Below are 6,000 nucleotides of genomic sequence, written 5' to 3'. Positions count from 1 at the left end.
AAGTAATAGTGTTCTTCCCATTTTACAGATGAAGAAACTGAGGTTCAGGGAGTTTTAGATGATTGCCCAAGATCATACAGCTAGGCAAAAGCTGCTATCCCAACGTAGACTGGGTAACTCTAGGTGGAGGCTCTCAATCAGCACTTGGCTCCCATCTGCCCACCCCGTACGCACGTCCCCCTCCCCGGTGTTGCCAGTGTGTGTACAATGCCGCTCTCTTGCTTAAAACCGTTCGGTGCTTCCCCACTGCCCCCAGAGTGAATTCCAAACTGTCTCAGCAGAGCTCAAGAGTCCCACCCTGGTGGAACCTTTCCCTTCTGCAGGCTCGTCTCTGTTCTCTCTACTCTCCCCCGAGCCAGGCCCGAGAACACAGGCAGGAAACAACAGTCCTAAGATTCAAACCCAGTCCTGTTTGACACCAGAGTCAGTACGTTTTCCTCCTAAATCATGAGTCTCCCCATTGCTCATTATTCGCCCAAGAGGGTAAAAGGACAGCTGGACAGGTCCCCCCTATAACGCAGACTTCAGACAGCACAGAGGATGAACGAGCTTGGCGGGGTGTGGACACAGGGGAGGGGGTTTCAGCTGGGATCTGAAGTGATGAGGACTTTGCCAGGAAGACGGAAGGAAAGCTTCCAGGCAGAGGAAATGGCTTGTGCAAAAGCAGGGAGGCATAACCAGCAATGTGTGCAGAAAACCGGTTTAGTGAGTCTAAAGCAGAAGGTGCAATGGTGCCGAGACACCGCTGCACAGATCCTTCCTGCAAGTTTGCATCCTGTGCCCCCTTCTCCCTCAGTCCTCCCCACACCGTGTCTGTCATCACCTCATCCCTTCTCTGCCTCTCTGCCAGCCCAGGAGCTCCTGGAGGGAGGACAAGGATCCTGTCTTGGGCAATTCTGATCCCCAGTGCCCAAGCCTGGGACACGACGTGCATTCTACACACGTTTGAGGAGTGCCTAAATAAGCACACATTCTCTCAACCACATTTCAGGGACGATCAGACCAAATTAATCCTCCTACATCACACTCTGAGATAGGCGCGCTCTTAGAAAAGTTATAATGAGTAGCTGAGTGTTGGGCCGGTCAACTCAGGGGTTCGTAGGAGCTCTTCCGGCTCCTGGATGGCTTCTGACATTTCTGACTAAAGTAAATGGCAAAATCCTCATTCCCTGAAATATGTACAAAGCTCACAGACAGACAGGTTTCCAGTCAGAAGCCATTCTCTGAAAATCCCAGTGTAAACACCAAGAAACAGAGCTCGGCAAGCTTGCCCCACGATGAAAATTCACCCAGACGGTCCATCATAAGACGCAAAATGTAAAACTTTGTAAATGGTTTTTCTTTTCATTCACTCGTCCATTCACTCATTCAGCAAATACGTACCAGGCCAGAGTAGGTCAATGCCATTCTATGGGGAGGTGAGGCAGCTTGGGCCTGCGGGTTTGAGAAGCAGGGAGGTGGCAGGAAGGGTAATAGAAGGCGAGGTCCCTAGGCGAGGGGACCCTTCCCCAGAGGTCCAGTGGCACATGCTTTGAGCTGTCGCTCTCCAAGATGTCCGGAGCTATTACACATGGGGCGTTGTCAGGAGCCTGAACTCAAAGATGAATAAAACAGGGGCGTCTGGGTGGCTCAGCTAATTGAGTGTCTGACTCTTGATTTCAGCTCAGGTCACGGTCTCAAGGTTTGCGGGTTCAAGTCCCACATCGAGCTCTGCGTAAGCATGGAGCCTACTTGGGATCTCTCTCTCTCTCTCTCTCTCTCTCTCTCTCTCTCTCTCTCTCTCTCACACACACACACACACACACACACACACACACAAAATAAATAAATAAGCTTTAACAACAACAACAACAAACATGAGTAAAACACAGTCCTGCCCCCCATGGTCCACACAATTAGGAGAGGAGGCAGCCTCAGTCAGATGGGGTTCCTATGAGGCCTGCCCCGCAAAGGCATGAGGATCAAAGCTTTACAAACTTTGTTTCTAGTATTCCCCGTTGTAGCCCAGCAAGGTGAACATCAGCATCCTTGTTTTAGAGTCAGGGAAACTGAGGCTCAGAGAGGTTAAGGGAGCTTTCCAGATTCCATTCAACTGACATCAAAACCGAGGTTCTTTCCACTAAGCCCATGCTCTGCACACCCCTGACTGCATATGTCCCAATAATTAGAGTCCAGTAGGAGGGGTACCGTGATGGAGGGGTGCGTAAGACTGAGAGAAGGGAGCCCCAGGCTATTCTGGGGAACTGCAGGGACAAAGCACAAAGGGGCGAATGAGTGGGGAGGGGCTGGAGGGTGGTTGGGTGCTAAGATAGGGAGCCTTCTGGGGAGTTTTAATCAGGGAGGAGGGATGCCCCTATTTGTAGTTAGAACACGTGTATATTTCTCCTCCCTCTAATACAATGTGAGATCTTGGAGAATAGGACTTATCTGCTTTACTCTGTCAGCTCCTGCTTGGTGTAGCATATGTTGGAGCTCCGTTGAGTTAGCTCTCCTGGCTGCGTTGGCATTTGGATTTCACTGGCCTGCCCGAAGGGGTGGTCACCAAGTCAGTCCAATCAAATGTCCTCTTAAGTTATATCTGTTCAGAGTCTCCGTTGACATAGGAAAATGGCACTGGTCCAGATAATTTTTTCCTGATAATTTTTTCCAAAATTTTAGTTTTTTCTTAGGGTTTAAGAAAAGATGACAAGGGAAAGAAGATGCAGGTAGTTTTAAAGTGAAGTTTAAAGTCTGGGCTTCTTTCTGACTCTCTTCCACATCCAAACATCTAAGTTCAAGGGATTTGGACCAAAATATTCTTGGGGAACAGAGTTAACTCAGAGTTTGGGACAAGGCAAATCTACCCACCTGGCCCCACATAATGAGTCCTGCTCAGCTTCTAGGTGACTGGCTAGGGCGTGGGACCAAGCCGGGAAGGCCAAGTGTGGCTGGCCAGGTCTCAGACAAAGCCTAGAGGAGATTGGGTTCCCCTTCCCCCACACCTGGTCAATCAGGAAAACGTCCTCTCTGGACAGACTCGCAGCTGACCCATAAAATGTGACACTGACAATTACATATTTAATTCAAGCTTAAGTGATGAACAATTTGGCCAATCCCAATGTCTTTTTCAATAATTGCATGTTTATCTGCAGCATTTCAAAACATAATTAGCCTGCATGATCTCATGGTTCAATAATGAGTACTCGTAACGCATTTCCTTTGTTTTTTTGTGTGTGTCTTACTCAAAAAAGATCCCTGATGTCAAGGAGTGCTCTTACAAAAGGGCAGCGTCTTTGCCCCTCTATCCTTCAAAATAATTAGTGATGGCCTTTTTTGAGCAGTTACTTTGTGCCAGACTCAGTGTTTATATGAATTATCTGTTAATTCTTCCAAGAACGCTGAAATCTAATTACAGTTGACTGTTGAACAACATGGGTTTGAACTGCCCGGGGCCACTTACACAGATATTTTTCGATAAACACAGTACAGTACCATAAATGTATTTTCTCTCCCTTATGGTTTCCTTTTATAAACTTTTTTTAAAAGTTTATTGATTCGTTTTGAGAGAGAGGGGGGGAGTGTGCATGAGTTGGGGAAGGGCAGAGAGACAGGAAGACAGAATCCCGAGCAGGCCCCTCACCGTCAGCAAAGAGCCGGATGTGGGGCGCGAACTCACGAACTGCGAGTTGAATTTAGGGGAACACACTCAGTTCGTACCACCAGGGGTGCTCCGCCCTGTGCCCACTTTGTGACCGTAAGCCTCGATCCTCCTGGTAATCAAGGATGATCGGCCTGCCAGTGCAACAACTCTTCTCTGACTGTTGTGTCCTTAGCACGAGGAGCCCAGGGAGCCCGGTAGTGTTACAGCTTCTGGTCCAGTGGAACTCTGTGTTCAGTGCAGGAACAGAAGCACGGAGTAGCACTTGGGCTCTGAGGGGCCAATCCTACTTCTACACCTAGATTTGTGTATTCTAGCTATTGGAGACACTTCTTAGTTTGTTGTTGATTTTTTTTTTTTTTTTTCAAGAGAGAGCACACGCATGAGTGGAGGAGGCAGAGAGAGAGAGAGAGTGAGAGAACAGAAGATCTGAACTGGGCTCTGTGCTGACAGCAGAGAGTCTGATGTGGGGCTCGAACTCACGAACTATGGAATCATGACCTAAGCCAAAGTCGCAGGCTTAACTGACTGAGCCGCCCAGGCGCCCCTGGAGGCATTTCTATCAACTCACGCCTCATTCGGGAGAACGTTGCCGCAAATGCCGTGAGCCTCCATCTCCGAGCTGATGCCATGGCTGTGCCTTCAGCAGACCATTCGGGAAACACAAGGCTGGCCAGAGAGAGAGGCTGGTTGACCTCCAGAGCATGGGTCATCCTATCCAACTAATTGCTGAGAGCTTCCTTGGCAACGATGTTCTCTGGTATTAATATGGGACAGAAATGTGCCGGAGCTCATACCTCTACAGTTTTCCTGACCTCTATGCCCCTGGGTTTCTAGTCTCATTCTCTCCATGCTCCTAAACACTTACCCCTGAACACAGGAGCCAGTGTATGTCTGCACTCAGGCCCCTCTCCTTCCGCCCCTGAACGCGGATGTGATGTAGCCGTGCCGTTCCCAACGGGCACCAACATATTGTGTTGATCCGTGTGTCAATGAGGCCCGGTGCCTTCTTGCTCCAACGGACTATTGTACAAAACTCCCCTTTGAGACTCCAGGTACGAGTTAAGGAAGAATCTCAGCAGAGTTGGGTGAGAGAAGAATCGGGGCCATCTGTCTGGGTAATGTAACTGTTCCTTCTGGACCTGTTAGAGCCTGGTCCTGAGTGGACCACGTCCATCGCATGTCAGGTGGCTGCTGGTCGTGACTGATCTCAGGACTCAGTGGCATTGCGTGTCCTTCAAAGGAACCCAGCCTCCCCTTCAAGCCATGGGCTTTGCGCCGTGAAAAAACTCAGAAAATTTTCCACTGCAGTAGCTGATGTCATCTTTTTGCTCTAACGTTCTTGATTATTTTAAAGAAAATTCATACAAGTTGAGCAATAACCTTGTTAACTCTCCATCGATCTCCTCCCTAGTGACACCGTGATCTTCGAGCCATGGACGTAGACACCTACCGCTCAAGGCACCCTAACTGCCACTCCGGCGTTGTTTTCCATGTGGTCATCACATCCCCTTTGCCTCTCATGACCTAGAAGGCCAGCTGGCCTTGGATGCCAGGGAGTCAGCTTCACCACCACTTCCGGTCATTGAACCCGGCCTTCCTTCCTTCGGAGGATCGACACCACTGAACTTCTCAAAGATGCTGCTGCTTCCCTGACTCCCACCTCGCACTGGGCTTTTCTCTCCAGCTCAGTGAAGAGAATGCCCTCAGGGCCACCCCAGGAAACTTAGCCACAGGGTAGATTCTCAGGTCTTGGGATTCTAATATTTGCAGCTCTCTGGGCCCTCTGTTGTTTTTTTCAACACTGTGCCAAACAAGTTCCGGCATCTCACCTTATTTCCTACAGGCCATTGTCATGAGAACCAGCACCGTGGTGCAAGGCACCTGCTGCCATTAGGTCATTGCTTGGTCTCCAGGCCAAGAGGAGCTGTTTTTTGTTTGTTTGTTTGTTTTCTGACAAAGGGAGAGAGAGATGCTTCTACCAGCCAGCAGACTTAGGGAGATCTGGGGCGGGGGGGGGGTCTAAGATTTTTCAGGGCTTGTCACCCAAATGTCTCTATTCCAGATCACAAGGTCCACCTCTCTCCCCATCAGAGCCCTGCCTTGGACACGGGACACGTGCGTGGTTGCACGCCAAGCCTCCTTGTCAGTTCTGCCAGCCCACACACCAGTTCTGGAGCCTGACCTTCACACAGTCTGTCTTGTGGATGTCAGTTGGCAAATGGCTTCCCTGAGCCTATCATTGGCTTTCCAGTGCTGTCAGAAGCCATCTGACCCCACAGTCCTTATGATTATCATTTCCCCCACGTCGATCACGCACAGCAGCCACGTGACCTTCCAAAGCCTGGCTTTCTACCTGCATC

The sequence above is a fragment of the Acinonyx jubatus genome, chromosome B3, assembly GCF_027475565.1.
Source record: "Acinonyx jubatus isolate Ajub_Pintada_27869175 chromosome B3, VMU_Ajub_asm_v1.0, whole genome shotgun sequence".
NCBI classification, from domain to species: Eukaryota; Metazoa; Chordata; class Mammalia; order Carnivora; family Felidae; genus Acinonyx; species Acinonyx jubatus.
Note: the sequence above shows the minus strand (reverse complement) of the source record.